The sequence below is a fragment of the Apium graveolens genome, chromosome 3, assembly GCF_009905375.1.
Source record: "Apium graveolens cultivar Ventura chromosome 3, ASM990537v1, whole genome shotgun sequence".
In the NCBI taxonomy this organism is placed as follows: domain Eukaryota; kingdom Viridiplantae; phylum Streptophyta; class Magnoliopsida; order Apiales; family Apiaceae; genus Apium; species Apium graveolens.
In genome coordinates, this window is record NC_133649.1 from 44144351 (window position 1) to 44164405 (window position 20055).

The 20055-nt window shown below is 35.2% G+C and overlaps 1 non-coding gene across 1 annotated transcript; it reads right to left on the bottom strand.

The window, feature by feature from the left end:
• Window positions 1-10052: 10052 nt before the first annotated feature.
• LOC141715782 (small nucleolar RNA R71) lies at window positions 10053-10159 on the bottom strand. The gene has a single exon (XR_012572532.1). It is a non-coding gene; the product is annotated as a small nucleolar RNA R71 (small nucleolar RNA).
• Between the last annotated feature and the right edge of the window lie 9896 nt (window positions 10160-20055).

Sequence of the window (20055 nt, forward strand, 5' to 3'; positions counted from 1 at the left end):
CGACGGATGATGCATTTTATAACTCGACAGATGTTGAATTATGTGCTTCATTAGTTGTAGATTTTTCTGTATTATCCTTATTCACTATTTCTTGATCACTTTCATCATCACTGTCATCACTAACCATCTCCACATTATCAAACTTGAGGCTTTCATGGAAATCTCCATCTTGCAGTCCTTCAATCTTTTTGTCATCAAACACAACATGTACTGATTCCATAACAATGTTGGTTCTTAGATTGTAGACTCTATATGCCTTTCCCATGGCATATCCAACAAAAATTCCTTCATCTGCTTTACCATCAAACTTCTCATGTTGATCAATTTAATTCCTTAAGGTATAACATTTGTAGCCAAAGACATGAAGAAAGTTTAGAGTTGGCTTCCTATTCTTGAACAATTGATAGTGTGTCATGCACTTTGCTTGATTAACCAAAGAAATATTTTGAGTGTAGCAAGCAGTATATATTCACAGCTTCAGCCCAGAAATATGTTGGTAACTTTGATTCTTCAAGCATTGTCCTTGCAGCTTAATTAAGAGATATGTTCTTTCTTTCCACTACTCCATTTTGTTGTGGAGTTCTTGCTGCAGAAAACTCATGCATAATCCCATTTTCTTCATAAAATGATCTCATCACAGAATTCTTGAACATCAGTTTTATTATCACTCCTGATTCTTCTTACTTTAAAATCAGGATGATTGTTGACTTGCCTTATGTGATTGTTGATGATTTCACCAGCTTCATCTTTAGACTTTAGGAAATATGTCCAATAGAACTTTGAGAAATCATCTACAATTACTAGGCAAAATCTTTTCCTTGAGATGGTCAACATATTGACTGGTCCAAAAAAACCATGTGTAACAATTGTAAAGGTTCTTCAATTGTTGAATCAAGATTCTTCCTGAATGATGCTTTAATCTGCTTTCCTTTTTGGCAGGCATCACACAATCCATCCTTAGTAAACTCCACTTGAGGAATGCCTCTAACCAGTTCTTTTTTGACAAGCTCATTCATGATTTTGAAGTTTAGATGAGACAGCTTCTTGTGCCATAGCCAACTTTCATCTTGACTTGCTTTACTGAGAAGACAAATAACAAATTCTGCATTTGATGAGTTGAAGTCAGCTAGGTACACATTTCCTTTTCTCACTCCAGTGAGAACCACTTTGTTGCTCTTTTTGTTTGTCATAACAGGCTTCTGAATTGAAGGTTACTGAATTACCCTTATCACAAAGCTGGCTGATACTCAACAAATTGTGCTTGAGACCATCCACTAGGGCAACCTCTTTAATGATGACACTGTCTTTTGAAATCAAACCATATCCCACAGTATAACCCTTGCTGTTATCTCCAAAAGTAATACTTGGGCCAGCTCTTTTCTTGAACTCAGTGAGCACGGTAGAATCTCCAGTCATGTGCCTTGAGCAACCACTGTCCAGATACCAAAGATTCTTTCTGATTCCCTGCACACATCAAAATCAAATCAAGTTGATTTTGGTACCCAAGTTTCCTTGGGTCCTGTCTTGTTAGCTTTCTTTTTTGGTTTCTTAGGTTTGATCTCATTTGACTTGGGAATTTCTGATTCATCCCTAGTCATTTGAGTTGGACCTTTGAAACCAGTCATTAGAACATAAATGTCATGCACATTTTGATTAACAGGAAAATGCATGTTGTTTACAAATATGTTATTCCAGTAAGGCATGCTAAATGGCATTTGAGGCATACTAAATGCATCATAATAAGGATTAGGTGCAAATGGCATATTAGCAAATTGTGCATTCATATTCTGAGTAGACATAGCATTCAATGGCATGGTAGGTATAGCAGTCATGTTGGGAAAAGAGAGAGGTGTAGACATAGGAGTAGTCATGGAAAGTTTGCAATTAACAGACAAGTGATTAACACTACCAAACTTAACACATATTTTTCTTGGTGCATATTTATCAGGTGTGTAGTTGTTATATTTGGTAATTCCTACTTTCCCATTTCTATTGTTTTTCTTTTTAGTTTTTGTATTAACCTCAATCTTTTCTAATATGACATTCAATTGCTTGATAGACAGATGACCAACATTAACTTTTTCTCCTTCTTAACTTGACTAGATTCTCCTGGAATAAAGTTCTTAGAAACTGATCCATATTTCTCATTCAGCTTGGCTAGCTTAGCTTTGCTCACTATTTACTCACAGCCGACGGATATGGCTCCTTGTCACTTGACGGATAATTCTTTTGATTATCCGACGGATGATTTTCATTATCCGTCGAGTCCACATCTGTCAACAACCCTTCAACCAAATTGGATTCCAGCTTCTCCTTACTCTTCTTCCAGGCTGCATCATAAAAGGACTCAATACCTTGAACTTTAGTGATTTGAGCATGGACATCTTGATGATTTCCATGCCTTAATCACTTCCTGTTCTCGATCAAGCTGCTTCTTTAAAATCTCTTCTTTCTTCAAGGACTCAGTTAAATCATCCTTAGCAATCTTACACTCAATTCTCAATTTCTCAAATTCAATAATCTGAGACTCTAGCACATTATTCCTCTCACTTAAAAACAAACTGTTTTCTTTAATTTTAGCATTTTCCTTGGTGAGGGACTTAAATGTAGCACGCAAGTGATATAATTCTGTGGACAAAAGCATATGCAATAACCTTATCGTACTGCATCAAAACATAACCTAATCCCTTACAAGAAGCATCATTATAGATTACAAAATTTTCTTGATCATCTGGAAGTGACAAAACAGGTGTCGTGATCAATCTTTTCTTCAATTCTTGAAAACTTTCTTCACACTTCTCGTTCCATATGAACTTCTCATTTTTCCTGGTAAGCTTCGTCAAAGGCGTTGTAATCTTTGAGAAATCTTGAACAAATCGTTGATAATATCCTACTAATCGAAAGAAACTTCTCACTTCTGTTGGTGTTTTTGGCCTTTCCCAATTTGTAATAGCTTCAAACTTTGTCGGGTCCACTTTGATCCCTTCATTACCGACTATGTGCCCAAAGAACTGAACTTACTATAGCCAAAATTCACACTTTGAGAATTTATCATACAACTTTTCCTTCCTCAAAATTTCCAAAGATATCCTTAAATGCTCCGCATGGTCTTTTGCTGATTTCAAGTAAGTCAAAATATCGTCTATAAACACAATGACAAACTTGTCCAAATATTCCTTGAAAATTCTGTTTATCTAGTCCATAAACGATGCTGGGGCATTGGTTAATCCAAAAGACATCACCAAGAATTCATAATGACCATACCTTGCTCTGAAAGCTGTCTTCGGTATATCTTTTATTTTAATCTTCAATTAGTGATATACGGATCTCAAGTCAATCTTAAAAAAATACTTGGCTCCCTTCATCTAGTCGAACAGATCATCGATTCTTGATTGTAAGCTTATTGAGCTCCCGATAGTCGATGCATAATCTCACGCTTCTGTCATTCTTTTTGACAAATAATACCATTGCACCCCACGGGGACACACTAGGTCTAATCACTTCTTTCTCTAACAATTCTTGTAACTGCTTCACTAATTCCTATCTGAGCATCGTGCTTAGATAGCCAATCCATTCCTAAAATAACATCAAACTCTCCTAACTTAAATGGTAACAGATCCACACACAAATTATTACCAGAATTCTCAATCTCACAGTTCACACATACTTGATTAACATATACACATTCTTGATTTGCTAATTCCACAGTCATTATTTCATTTAACCATTCAACTGGACACTCTAACTTATTAACAAATCTTGGGAAATAAACGATCGAGTTGCTCCCGAATCTACTAACACTTTGGCACATAAAGAATTCACAGTAAGCGTACCTGCCACAACATCAGTGTCCTCGATAACGTCCTTCAAAGACATGTCAAAAACTCTAGCTCTTGGAGGCTCAATCACTACTGTAGTGGATCTTATGATTCTCAATGCATTACTAACTGGGGCTGATGTCTTGTAATCCCTTGCTATGTGTCTTGGATTTCCGCACTTAAAACATGTAAATCCAATATCTGGAACCTTGACTGCTGGATTTCGGATATGCTGATCCTTATTTACTGGCTCTCTGGCTGGCTGATTATGGCATTCCCTTGAATAGTGCCCTTACATCTATAATAAACCACATTCAACTTGTTACAAACTCCTACACGTTTCTTTTCACATACCTGGCAATCTGGCAGAGCTAGCCTTTGTTGGTTTGGCTGGTTCCCAGTGTCCGGACGGTTGCCTTGTCCCCCGTCGCCTGTATTTTGCTTCCTAAAATTAAAATTTCTCCCTGAATAAAACTTGCCTTTCTTCTGGTTAAAATTTAGAAACATCCCTGTTTATGCTGTCCCTCATTTCCCTCAAACTTCCTCTTCTTACTCTCCTTCTTCTTATGTGACATTTCAGTCTCCGTCTCTACAATCATGGCCTTCTGTACAACTCCTGCATACATGTCCAATTCAAAGATAGCTAAATTCCCTCTGATCCATGGCTTAAGACCTTGTTGGAATCTCTTAGATTTTTTCCTATCAGTATCCACATACGATGGTACAAACCTTGACAATTCGTCGAACTTACTCTCATAGTCCGCTACTGACATATTTCCCCGCTTTAACTCTAGAAACTTCAATTCCATTTGATCCTGACTAAACTAAGGAAAATAATTCTCTAGAAAGAACTCCTTGAATCTTTCCCATGTAATAACATCCGTACCTTCCAATGTCTTAACAGTCTCCCACCAGTAGGTGGCTTCATTCTTCAAATACTAACTTGCAAACTTAACTTTCTATTCCTCTCTCACCTTAACCAAAGAAAATGACTTCTTTATCTCCGTTAACCAAACTCTCTCTTCAATCGGATCTAAAGAACCTTTGAATTCTGGTGGATTCATCGCCTGAAAAGTCTTAAAAGTTACCCAAGGATTGGTCTGTCTTTGCTGCTGTTGAGTCAGGTTGATTGTTTGTTTAGCCAAGATCTGGAGAATCTGGGCTACTGTTGGGTCTATGGGACCTGGATTTACATTCTGGTTATTGTTGTCTTGGTTTTTGTTGTTTTTGGTTTCTTCATTCTGGTTGGTAGAACGAGTATTTCTTCTGGGAGGCATTTTTTGTAAAGAATCAAACAACTTATTTAGCCTTTAAATCAAATCCTTTTTATGAAAAGTTTTTATAAAACAGAAATACCCCCTGAAAGTTAATCTCGAAGCTCTAGTTCATTTATCTCCAATACTTAAAGATGTGGAGTTAACTGCTGAAGGTGTGGAAGCTTCCGAAGCTACTGGATCACGTACTGCACCAATTTCTAATTATATTCTGCATAATGAAGCCGGTGATGAAGTTTAGCAATTAATGCAAAATCCAGTTGTTATTGAAGAATCTAATGATGGTGAAGAAGCTAATATTTCTAATGCAATTATAGATCCTGAGGATGATCTTTTCTTCCATGAAGATATGCCTATGCATGTGAGACGACAGAAGCTGAAAGAGTTAGATGCTAAGAAGAAGCAGGATTATTTTGATAATCTCTGAAATGCTCATTGGAAAGATGATACGTACCCTATTTCCAGAACACAAGTTGTTGCATATCTGGAAATAGTAGAACAGAAGAATACAAATCCTGATATGCTGAATCATCTGAAAGCATCAACTTTAGTTGTCAGATCCTTACACGCAGCTCAAGAAGCAACTACTACTCAAATCAATCAGATCAAAGACTCGTTGATTGCTTCAAAGCTTACTACTCATCAGGAAATTCAGAAACAAATTGCACCAATAGTTGTCAGGCAAACTGCAATTGAAGCCAATCAAGCTAGATTGGAAGCTAAACAAGCTCAAATATCCGATCAACTTACAGAAGTACAAAATTCAATGGAGCTGTTTCTTTCTCTATTGCTTGGTGATGATGCCAAAAAGGGGGAGAAAATTGTTAAATCTAAATGCATACAGTTGACATTGACAAATACTAATGATAAAAATCACGAGGGAGGTAATAAGGGGGAACATAAGGAAATTAAAATGAGAAGATGTGAAGAGCTCATCAAAAACAATCACTAGATTTCAATCTAGACAAGGTTGAGAGAGTAAGAGGAATGAATGAAGGGTGGAAGAATTGACTGTGACTACAAATATGCAACAATCTTCACAAGTCACAACTGCTGCTAATGAAGACCAATGTATTCTGGAGATAGAAGCTGGTGCTAAAGCAAGTCAATATCTTCAAACTCTGAAAGTTAAAGGAAGAAAGACAATTCTATTCTACAAGGATCCAAAGATTCAATTATTTGACTCTGAGGTGAGTAGAAGAATACTTGCAAGAGAAAATCCTTGAGTTGATCTTGAACAGCTAAGGAAAATGGAAGAAGACTTCAAGAATTCCATGAAGACAGCAAATGCTAATATTGTTGTTATTTCTCAAGTACTTTATAAAGATGATCCTTCTAATAGACCAACTAGAGGTATAGTTATAAGGGAAATCAGTCAGGCAGAAGATGAAAGATCTCTCAGATCACAAGTTATGGTAACTGCTAACAAGAAGCTAGGAGAGAAGTCAAAGATTTCAAAGTCTAAATCGAAAGCTATTGTAAAGAAGAAATCAGTATCTAAGGAAACTAAATCCCAAATACTGATAGATCCAATCTATATAGTAGTTCAAACTTATTATACTAAAGAAAAATATGAAAAAGAAGAAATTTGCCAAGCTCACCGAAGAAGGAAGATTTATGGAGTTGACTGGGCTGATGAACTGAAATTAACCTCTAACATTGCTCAAGTTAAAGAAGCAGTTCAGAATGAAGAGTAAAGTCTGATATTCACTGAAGTAAGATTGAATATGCATACTTGATTCCTGCATCTATATAGTTTTGACATCATCAATTGGAACTTGTCCATATTTCCATAATGAACAAGTTGGGGGAGATTGTTAGGAGCGATTGATGATATCAAGCAGAAACTATCAGAAGTTCACATCAGAATTTATATCAACATATGATGATGATGTCAATGGATGATGATATCAACAGATAATGATATCAGCAGATGATGATGTCAACGGATGATGTAATCAATATTTATCACATCAGTTGATCTTCGATAAGGAAAGGAAACAGGAACTCAAGGCGGTGAAGGAATTTATCTCAGAAGCATTGTATTAAGTTTCCTTGCTGTTAATAGAATAGGATTCCTTATACATTGTGTAGCTGTGCTCTATATAAAGCAAAAATTAGGTTCATGCTATATGCATTGCGATATTATTATATCCTTCGCGTAACCTAGTAGCTCTCAAGGATATTTGTTCATACTTTCGAGAGAGTATGTGTGTAATAAGTTTTTATCTGATAATATAAAAATTGTTGATTCTGTTGAAGTTTTTTCGAATTGATTTTATTAACTGTATTCACCTCCCCCCTCAATAGTTGATTAAGGGCCTAACAACTCCATCAGACTCTGATTCCTCAAATACTGATGAAGCAAATACTGATAGTACTAGAAATACTGATTCAAGGGGAGCTTCTGAAATATTTGTGGTACAAGGCAAAATGAAACTAGAGACTTCATGGATCAAAGGTGAGTATCTACTTCAAGATTTCAACTTCCTTCTGCAAGAAAATGGGCTGAGTCACACACCTAACTTAATCATTGGAAATCCTGATAGTGGTGTAAAGACCAGAACAACCACTCAAAATGAATGTCTTTATCATTCTTTTATATCTCAAATTGAACCCAAGAAAGTAGAAGAAGCTCTTCAATATGCCTACTAGATCATAATAATGCAAGAGGAGTTGAATGAATTTTAAAGGAACAAAGTCTAGACATTGGTACCAAGACCAAAGAACAGATCATCAGTTGGTACAAAGTATATGTTCAGAAACAAGACTGAAAGTGAAGCATTATTACAAGAAATAAAGCAAGGCTGGTTTCTATTGAGTGGCATTTATGACACTTTATTACGCTCCGTAAAGCTTTGAATTGGTGTATTTGTACTCAAGTTGTTGGTGTTTTAATGTGTTTTCTAGTATTTTTGCATTTCCAGGCATTCTCCAGGTAATCAGGTGAATTAACATGGTTTTAGTGCTAATTGGATGTTAGGATGGTGTTGGAATATAAGCTCATGGAAAACAAACTCAAATCAGCGAGGAAAAGAGGAAGTCAGAATTTTATACAAGGAGTCAGCGCGCCCGCGCTGTGATAGCGCGCGGCCGCGCCCAAAGAACAGAAACCCAGCGCGCCCGCGCTGGTCAAGCGCGCGGCCGTGCCAGGTCGGGGTAGCAGAATTCTGTTTCTATTAGGATTTTGAGAGTTTGAAGCCCTGGTCAATTCTATAGCATATATATACATAAATAAAGACGTTTTGCATAAGGAGAGACGTACAAAAGCTAATGATAAGGAGTAAAGAAGACCGGAAAGCATAATTCAACAAAAGCGAAGAAGATCTAGTTTATTCTTATGATTCTTTATTTAAGTTGTAACGTTGGATGCTAGTTTTCTTATTCTTGAACCTTTAATTATTTTTCGTACTTGGTTTTATTAAGTATAAAGACTACGTTTATTATACCATGCTTTCATCGGAACCCACATTGATGATGAGTCCGATTATGGGCTAATCGTTATCGTGGGGTTCTATCGGATTTATTTATGGATTTCTTTAGTTAATTTGTTTCGATGCCTTAGTGTGTGGTGATTGTATGATATTGGTGATTGTATGATAACCTAGTATTGGTTGTGCTTATTCGTCTTATGAGCGTCGCGAACTTATAAGATAGTGTGTTAATTCTTAATGAAGCGAAAATGAATTTAAGGATTTAAAACTTGCCATGCTAGTATAGGTTCATGTGTTATTATTATGCATGATTCGTAGGTACTTTTAACCATCTTACTTGCCCTATGTAATCATGATAGATAACTTGTGCATTAAACCGTTATATTGTCAAATTTAATAGACATATAGGGTCTCAATATAATTGGTGTCTATTCAGCTTTTATCTCTTTTGTGGATGTCTGGTACTCGTATAATGAAAGTTGGCGTTTATCAGTTTCGTGTTCTCTGATTAGTGTCATCACCATTACATGCTAAGATTAAGAATGAAAAGGCTATTGAATGAAGTACTTAATGAAGTTAGAATCCCATATTTATGTTATATATTATTCAACTCTCTTTACTCTCTTTAGTTAATGTTCTTTAGTACCATTCTCATTAGTTAATCGTAGTATAATCAAAACTCAGTTTTTTATTCGTCTTAGCATTGAATAATAGCCATATCATTGTTGCATAAGTGCATAAATCACAAGGTTAATCTAAAACAGTCCCTGTGGGAATGAAATAGAAATAATTCTATATTACTTGCGAACGCGTATACTTGCGTGAATTTTAGCGCTTGTTTAGCGACTAACAAGTTTTTGGCGCCGCTATCAGGGATTGCAGTGTTAACTTTTAGTTTATGTGTTTGTAATCAGTGATCATTAAATTTCATTTACTCGGACATTGTAACTTACCTACTCTTTTTCTTTATCGTGTTTCAGGTCTTCTGGCGAGCGTGTATGTATACGCGTTCGCAGGCTCGTAAGAGAACTCTGGATCAAGTCGAGGAAGAAGCTGTAGTGATTCGAAGGGAAGTTTTTGAGGATGAAGAGAAAGTAGCAAAATCAGAGAAAGTCGAGGAACCAGCTCTTGTAGTGATGGGAGACCAAGCATAAAATCCTAAGGCTCTGATGGACTATTTTCAGCCTAAGATCAATGATATTCAATCGAGCATCATCAGACCAGCCATCTCGGACAACACTTTTGAGATCAAGTCAAGCATGATTCAGATGATACAGAACTCGGTTCAATTTGGGGGTTCCCCTACAGAAGACCCCAACATGCACATCAGGGATTTCATCGAGATCTGCGACACTTTCAAGTTCAATGGGGTGACTGAAGATGCTATCAAGTTGCGACTCTTCCCATTCTCTCTGAGGGATAAAGCAAAGTGCTGGTTACATTCTCTACCACCGGGGTCTATCACCACATGGGAGGATCTTGCTCAAAAGTTTCTCACTAAATTCATTCTGATGGCGATGACTGCTGTAATCAGGAATGCTCTTACTCAGTTTGCTCAGCAAACTGGAGAATCTCTGTGTGAGGCTTGGGATCGATATAAGGAGATGCTAAGAAAGTGCCCACACCATGGCATGCCTGATTGGATGGTTATAAACTATTTCTACAATGGTTTGGGCACTCAGTCTAGACCTATGCTTCATGCAGCATCAGGAGGAGCCCTGTGGGCTAAAAGCTACACTAAAACTAATGAATTGATCGAACGGATGGCTGCTAATGAATACCATAATCCTTCTCAGAGGCTAACTCAGGGCAAGGTAGCAGAAATTCTGGAGTTGGATGCAGCAACTGCTATAGCTGTCCAACTTAAAGCATTGACGATGAAAGTGGACTCTTTGGCGAATTATGGAGTTAATCAAATCTCTAGTATGTGTGAGCTTTGTGAGGGAGCGCATGAAATAGAGCAGTGTGCTATTTCTAGCGAATCAGCTCAATTTGTGAGCAACTTTCAGAGATCACATCAACAAGCTCCAACCACTTATCATCAAAATAACTGCAATCATCTAAACTTCAGCTGGAGTAACAATCAGAATGCGGTGCAACAATTTTATCAGCCATACACGGCAAAGCAGTACTGTAATATCCGGGACATGACGTGTAATTATTTTTATCAATAAATGATTATTATGTGATTTTTGGTGAATTATTTGATGATTGGTGATATTATTTGAATGTTCATATGTGGTAAAGTCTAGGTATGTTAATTTTATTATGTCCAGAATAAAATATAGAGAATTAAGATATTTTTCTAGTAATTTTTGGATTATTATATGGTTTTATATTGATTTATGAATTTATTAACTATTTTCTGAATAATTACAAAATTATTTTATAAAGCCGGGAATCGTCCAACCGTAACCGTTTTTATATTTTTATAACCCGAAACTCTTCCGAAAACTCCTTCCTAACCTAATCTGGTAATTCCGGACATTTTCCATGCTTTGACTTTTTCGATCCGGATTACTGTTTGACCTGTGCGTGGTCCGACACAATATTTTCGATACGCTAACCCTTTTCGATAACATTATCTTCGTACAATCGTTTTATAAAAGCCCGGTCTTGATAATTATTCGAAATAGGATAACGTTTATCCAAAATAGGATAGTGCTTATCCAAAACAGGATAGTGCTTATCCAAAACAGGATAGTGTTTATCCGAAAAGGATAATGTTTATCCAAAACAAACGTATTTATCGATCCAACACGATCCAGAACGTACTAATATTCCGTAAATATAAATAGCCCTTTCTTATTTCATTTTCACGCGTAAAATCATAACCAGACAGTACAAACCCTGAAAAACCAGAGAAAATTTTATTAAAACACCGTATTCTTGAAAATCAATCGCACAAACGAAGGCGTTATCGAACTCCGATTCGGGCGTGCAATATATCAAAACGAAGCTCTCGAAATCTTCTTTCTTAATCAACCATCTGTTTATGAATTTTTGTTCTTGATGTTTTTCATATGATTTGATGGCATAATCGTGTAGATCTTTTCTTCCTGGTCAATTTGGTATATTATATGTCAAAAATTGAGTTCAATAACACATAGAAATTGATGTTTGATTCTCTGCATGAAGAACTAGGGTTTATGTTCTTGAATTTTATTAATTCGAAATTAGGGGTTTCTATTCTGTTGAGTCTGGGTGAAAACCGTGACCACCAATGCATTCAGGAGATTCTCAGGAATCGAGTCGTAATTTTTGTTTGATTTATAGAGTGTTGTTCGAGCAGATCGGAAAAATGAGGTTAGCGGCGGTGGAAATGTTCCGACGAGTTTTCCGGCCAAACGGTTGATTTATTGCATGATTTGATTGTGTAATTGAGTTTTTGGACGAGTAATTATACAACCCTGTTATTTTGGCTGAGTTTTGGGTTGTTCTAAAGGTGGCCGGAGAGCTTGGTGGCCGCCGTTAATGGCGGCCGGGCACCGGAGCTGTGGACGGGGAAGACGACAGGGGCAAACTGCAGTTTGACTCCCTGAAGTTTCCCTGTCTTGCAAAATCAGTACTTTAGTTTTTTAAATTTACAAAATTAAGATTTCCGTTTTAATTGTTCTCAGAAATCATATTTATATTTAATTTATTTTCAGAAAATCAGTTTTAATTATTTCAAACTCGAAAATTCATTAATTATTATTATAAAAATCATTTTTATTTAAAAATAAATCTTAATTATTTAATTAATTAATTTTAGTTGATAATTAATTATTTAATTAGTCAATTAATTTAAATATTAATTGATCAGTTAATTTAATTAGTTATTAACTAATTTTAGTTGTTTATTTAATTGGATTTAATTATCTATTTTTGGTTTAAAAATTCTGAAAAATAGTTTCGAGCTTTAAAATATTATTTTAAATTATTTTCAAAGCTCGATAATTATTATAAAATTATTTTAAATTCAAACTCGGGTGTTTGAACCCTATTATTTAATTATAAAATGATTCGGAGTCCAATTTTAATTCCGAAAAATGTTCAAAAATTTGTATTAAATACTTGGAAAATTATTTTGACCCCGTATCTTCTTTGGAAAATTATTTGGATTGAATATCTTACATGCTATGTGTTATATGTGACCTGATTGCTGTATAAAAGGATTGTTTGTGTATTATTTGACTGTTTTTGCTGTAACTTTCAATCCGTAAATCGGATTTGGGTAAAACGAAGGGTAGATAAAACTTGTGACGGCTATGTGATGATTAGAATAGTATAAGATTGAGTATGGATAGATGATTATGATGCCTAGCAGAGTAAGCAAGGCATAGAAAGAGAAAGTTAATGATCCGTAGATAGAATTGAAGCATAGAAAGAGAAGGCAAGTGATTGACGAATAGAAGCAAGGCATAGAAAAGAAGGAAATTGATTGATGAGTAGAATTGTTAGATGAGTACAAGTAAAGTTGGAAATCATCTATGATAAGGCAAGTCCTTCTGAACCTTTCTTCGAGATATATTGCGAATATTTATGAACTTTCTCATAACATGTTGTTATTATTCAAAATAAATCTTGTTTTATATTACAAGCACTTTAAACTATTTAACCTTGAACCTTGATTCTTGTTGATCTTGAGCCATAAGCCTTATTCTTCATAAACCATTAATTATTGAATTCTCAGATACAAGCCAGACATATATGATACTACTTCATAAATACATACACCCCATAAACCTAGTATTTTAACAGAATTTCTTGAGCATGCAAAAACTTATACACCCTAGAATACCCTATCACATTGAAGGTCAATACCCTGTATTATCATTGAACCATTGTTCTTCCGATACTTGATTTTTCATCAGGCTTAAAGCCTTTCTTCATATTTACACCTTCATATACCCTGGTGATAACTATGAAATGTTTTATATTCTGAGATAAATGTTTTATCAGTGTTGATTATGATTCTGTTTTATTGAATTACAATGGTTATCCTATTGAATTGTTTTAGAATTGGATGGTTTTATAAATGAGGACCAGATTCGTGGTCATATTAGGCCAATGCATTCCTTGGATCCAATATATAGAGCAAAACCGGGAGCCTTGCTCGGGGTTAGTTCGTGATTGATCATCAGCATAACCTTGGTTTTTAAAAATGAAAAGAATATCCAATTTTATTCATTGCTTATCTAGAAACTTGATTCTTATGAATCATTTCAACTGATCATTATTGAACCTCATTTATTGCTATTATGACTTGCTGAGCTAGTTAGCTCACTCTTGCAAATCTGTTATGTTATTTTACAGTTAAAAAATGAAATAGTTGATAACGAGGATTCCCAGTCCAGTGTGCGAGCTAGGATTTCAAGATAAGTTGGAACGAGTTAGCAGGAGCTTTATAAAGTAGATGAATTATGTAAGATTGTAAGGATGATATCATTATCAGTTGTATGCGGAACTAGTTTGGATTTGGTACGATGTAATAAAAGTTAAGGTTGTGGCTTGTTTTCATACTTTAACCTGTTGCGATCCATGGTTATGGTAATAAGGGTCTTTGCAAATATTTCTTTCATAAGCAGGTATTTATATATTGAGTGTGTGTGTGTGTGTGTTGTGAACCCCAAACTTCTGACCCGGGTTTGGAGGGCATCACAGGTTTGGTATCAGAGCAACAGGTTATAAGTCCCTGAAACAAGCCTAGATTGTCGGGAATGGGTAGAAATTTAAGATTAGTATTATAAAATAGAAAAATAGAACGTCGAGAGGTTGAGTGTGATTAAATAGTAGGTTTTAGGGTGATCTGTGATGAGATTCGAGATCCTTATCTAGCGACGCGATTTTTCAGATAGCGGCAATGGCATACTCTTTTATTTCGGTACCATCTGATCACTCGGAGCCGTCAGTTGGAGGACCTTCAGCTGATCTATGCCCTGCTCGTCCACTGGTGTTAGCAATGTCACATCCTGTTGGGGCAATTGCACCTTTTCAAGTTCTTATCTCATCCATTGATGCGAGACTATCTATTCGAGAATTCCCCATATGCTAATTCTGGTATACCCCCCCCCCCCCACAATTATCTTGTGGAGTAAGCTAGATGGATTTTTAAAGAAATTTGAGAGGATTGTAAATCTAGAGTTTTCTTGAAAAATTAGATGATAATGTTATGATCAAACATGATACGAATAGAAATAATGTGATATAAATCGACCTTATATTATAAAATAAATCTGATGATTTTTGGGTAGATTTGTTAAACTTAGTAATCGTAAGAGATAATGATGGGAATATTACAAGATAGAAGACTAGAAGTGAAGTTATGAATAAGATAGTAGGCAACGGTAAATGGAGTTTTTGTTGACCAATAAAGGCAAAATGGACCCAATTATAGGTAGAGGGTATATGGAAATGAATGAATTGTTATCTGAGTGTTTATCTAATTTGATACTTGGTACTGAAGGATGATAACCAACTCATATAGTAATGACGATCAGGTGTATAATTTTTAAAATTTTAAACAGTTTTCAAAAGAGATTTTCATAACAATATTTTTTTAAAAGTCCTTGGAAAAAAAACAAGTTTTAAAACTTGGTTGTCAAACTACTACTTGAGTTTGTTGTTTGTTATAAGATTCAGATTATCCAGGAGAATACTTGTCCTAAACGTTAGTATGGTTCATTTAGAAGGCCAAGTGGACCCACTATATTGGAGAAGATTTGATTGTTCCTAGCAAAAGAGTGCAAATATTGTTCGATAAGTTTAACAACAGGACCAATGTACGGAGAAGTTGTTTATTCAAGTTCTGAGACGATTAGAGTTCAAAGAATATGTCGATTTACGAGAAGCCAAGTACGAGCAAAGAAGATTAAGGAAATCTTCAGATTTTCTAAAGGAAGAATGTTATTAGAAAGGGAGTGGATATGATCCGTAATGTAAGCAGAATTTGGAAGTTGTGATTGTAAATCTCATAAAGAATGCAAATGGGGTCGAATTATAGAAATATTGAACGTGGAAGCGTGACGTTAAAGATACAAGACCTAATAAATGGGAAATTATTCTAATGATCAATTCAAGAAAGCATTTTTGAGAACTTTCCAAAGTTGATATACGACTCGGTATGGGATCTATTGATCAGACAAACGTTGAAGCTCTAAACAGATGAAATGTGGATGTCAACCAAAGATATCATTCTTCATAATAATCCTATTGGGACAAGCAGTTTTATGATGTAATGCTTTGTCGAAATGACAAAAAGTCGGGTGGGACGCCATCTAATCATGTACTGTGTGCCATATAGTATAAAAGACTGGCCATCTTGAGTACAAATATGGTTGTCTCATTCCTATATAAATCATCATTCATTCATTTTTCTTCAATCATACTTTGTTGGTTTATGGATCCTTCTGATTGTTTCCTTGCACTCTTATCCCTTACAAAAGTTTCCAATCAGAATCATATACACAAATTCCCTTCTTGTGTAAGGTCTATTCCTTGAATGTTTTAAAAGGGAAGTGAAATGAACCCATGTAGCCGATGGAGTTATATGATAAGTATGGACAATTGCAAGCTGATAAATGGGGAATATTTGCGTGTAGAGAAGAACCCTTATACCAACGACATGGTTGTTACGAGGACATCAAATCAGATACGGAAATCTGTATACATGATACGATGTAAATATGAGATGTTGGCGTGACTTAAAGTAGTTAACAAACCGTATGAGAAAATTTACTAGAGAAATAAGAAAGTAAAGTTGCGTATATTGGATAAGGCAAATGATTGATTGGACAGCAGAAGCGAATGAAGAAATTTTTAGTAGTAACCAGATAATCAATTAAATATTGTGAAGATGAAGCATACCTCAAGCATGCGGGAGATAATTGTCATGAAGATTTAAGATCGAAGAAATTCTAGTTACGAATAAACTTCAAAGGTGTTCTCCAAGGAACAGTTGGGTTTTCCTACTTAAGTAAATGAGTTATGGTAAATCTGATACTCGTAAATGAGCCAGTGAAAGAAGTTCAGTAGGAAAAGACATAAGGGGAGATGAAGATATGGTGATTCAACTGAAAGGATTTTTTTAAGAAGTGATGCTTTTAAGCCAAAGGAATTCATTCACAAGATTATGAGAGTGTTGGTTGAGACCATGTGTTGGTTATCAGAAGTTAAAGGAGTTAACTAATAAGAACAAGTGTATATTGTTAAGGATAGACGAATTGTTAATGAGAAAGCTTGAATTGAGATATGAACTAGAAGAATTTTGGAATAATTTATAATAGTACTCAGTAGTGACATTCGGTTATAATCAAAGGATATGAGAAAGGATATGATATAATAAGAACTGTTCGCTATAATCTTAAGTTGAACTAAAATATGGGTTGTACTGGCTAGTATTATATGTGATGGTGAAATGGTGAGTTTAAAAGATGGAAGTTGATTGGTCTACTTGTGAGTTGATTGTTGGTTGTTTGACTAATTATTGGTGTCGGCTTGAGTCCGGCTGGTAGTCAATAATATAAAGGAGATGCTGCCTAAATTATCGAAAAATACCCTACTTTTCATGATAGAAATTATATTTCCGTGTGTTATCAATATTCATGTTAATACTCCAAATGATTGTGATCTCAGTTCTTGAAAGAGGTTGTCACAGCCAATCCGACTATATATAATTGGTCTTTGATTTAATTTAGCTAGTCATCACTTGGTGCAATTGATCAATTAAATGAGTTAATTGGTTAATTTTACCATTTAATGGTCAGTTAGATGGAAATCGTTTCCAATTAGATTAAGTCAAATTTTGATGTGACTTTCAAATCCGAAATCAAAGCAATGAGGAATTTGGGGGAGGTAAGGACACCAGTAGAGTTCAGAAGTTACTGCAAGCGTGTAAGGCTTTAGTTGGATGAATATGCCCTTAGTAATGGATAAGGGAGATAGAAAGTTATTTGTATGGGCAGGAGAGAAGGATGTTTTTAGGAATGGAAATTTTAAAATAGAGCAAAGAGAAGTAAGGAAGGAAATGAAGAAGGGAGGTGGAATAAAGAAGATAGTAGTACATACACCAATATGGATTTTATTAGCCAATCAAAGAGATTCTATCATCTGCAATAAAGTTTTATCAAAGGGTGTCTTGTTTCTGAATTGTTTTGCTAATCATATAATAAATGATTTATCAAGTACTTCTGTTCTGGATAAAAGGTGGGATACAGTTTTAGTTCAGTTTCTGATTGATATTGATACTTAGGTTGGTGTTAAATATCAAAAGTGGTATTAATATAGATGATTTATGTTTACTTCAGTATGGGATGTTGTGAGCATCAAAGTTCGTATTGATATCTAATTTGATATGACATCAAAATGAGTATTAATATTAGGAGTTCAGTTGTGAATGAGCTATGAAAATGAAGAATAAAAATAGGAAGGAAAGTGGAATCAAAAGGATGATAAAGAAACTTTATAGGTAAAATATGGGTAACATCAGGGACAGAAGTAAGGTGAAAAATTTAGGAAACATTGGTAAACTGAGATAGGGAAGGCACCCTAGGAGAACGATCAAGTACCGAGGGCTAAAAGAAGATATCTAGTGACTAGACATGAAGAGGAAATGGGAGGAAATATGTGAATGAATGTTATGCCGACCCAAGAGTTAAGGCGGGACGTCAAAGACTAGATGAATATATTTTTCCAGGAAACGTCGTAGTGAAGTCACCTGAGAACCAAAGTTTGTCCAATAAGTAGGTTAGTTGTTGCTTGAAGAGATGATGGTACGTCGTCAGATCCAGAAATTGATTGTAAACGATTGATATTACTTGATTTGAGATTTGACAGGAGTATTCAGAATACGATGAAATTATGTCGAACCAGAATAGTATATACCACTCCTAGATGAACGGACAGTAAGTAAGGAAGAACTAAAAGGTAAGAATTTGGCTACGATAATGCAAGGGATTCAAACTACTCCGAGAATATGATACGAGACATGATTTCCAAGGAAGACTTTCTGATAGTGTGGCACAAAGGAAGAATAAGCATTATATGTGACTAGACGTCAAGGAAGAGCATTGCAGTCAGTTCATATGAGAACTCCCTAAAACCAAAAATGATAATAAGAGTTAGAATATGCCGGTGATGCCTCCAGATTAGTATACTTTCTTCTAAGTAGTAAGAGAATTTCGCTCGGCAAATCTACTCAATTGTGATTCAAGAAAATTAAGGTATGATGTTACGGCTGTGCGCCAATCGTATCCAATCAAGATTTTCTCATTAATTTTTACTCTAATATAATTTCGAGAACGTTAGAAATCGAATACGCCTTGGTTTTAGTATATCATTCGCACGTGGATGAGAAGATTAAGAGAACGAATAAAGAGCCTCAAATGCGATTGGAAGCGATTACAAACTAGGTGAATTCAATAGAGAAACATGTGAGAATGAGATTCAGCAACCAGTAACTATTGGAAACGTTCATGAGCACGAATTTCTAGAATTAGATGAAAAGAAAATTAAATGACGTTATGCTGGTCCTTTTGGTAATAGTAAAATAGAGAAGATAAGTGTAAGTTAGTTGGCTTCACCGCCACACGTATACATGGTTCATAGGGTGTTTATATGTGTATATTCACGAAAAGTAATTAAGCTCCATTATGGAGACTTGAGTTAAGTTATAGGAGCAACTAATAGAATATGGTGTCAGCAAGAGGCTGTGGAGTAATGAGTAATACTGCGAGTAAAAGTTTATGAAAGTGGTAAGGTTGAAAGATCAACCTGAGAAAAAAAATGGAAGTGAGATAAAGTGAGATACTGGAATATATCATTATCTGATCCTTAGTGCGATTCTGAGGACAGAATCCTTTTAAGGGGGGAGGATGTAATATCCGGAACATGACGTGTAATTATTTTTATCAATAAATGATTATTATGTAATTTTTGGTGAATTATTTGATGATTGGTGATATTATTTGAATGTTCATATGTGATAAAGTCTAGGTATATTAACCCTTTTCGATAACATTATCTTCGTACAATCGTTTTATAAAAGCCCGATCTTGATAATTATCCGAAATAGGATAACGTTTATCCAAAATAGGATAATGCTTATCCAAAACAGGATAGTGCTTATCCAAAACAGGATAGTGTTTATCCGAAAAGGATAATGTTTATCCAAAACAAACGTATTTATCGATCCAACACGATCCAGAACGTACTAATATTCCGTAAATATAAATAGCCCTTTCTTATTTCATTTTCACACGTAAAATCATAACCAGACAGTACAAACCCTGAAAAACCAGAGAAAATTTTATGAAAACACCGTATTCTCGAAAATCAATCGCACAAACGAAGGCGTTATCGAACTCCGATTCGGTCGTGCAATATATCAAAATGAAGCTCTCGAAATCCTCTTTCTGAATCAACCATCTGTTTTGCCTATAAATCAAGGTATTATTCTGATTTAATTATTTAAATTCGAATTAATTATGGATTAAATTATGAATTTTTGTTCTTGATGTTTTTGATATGATTTGATGGCATAATCGTGTA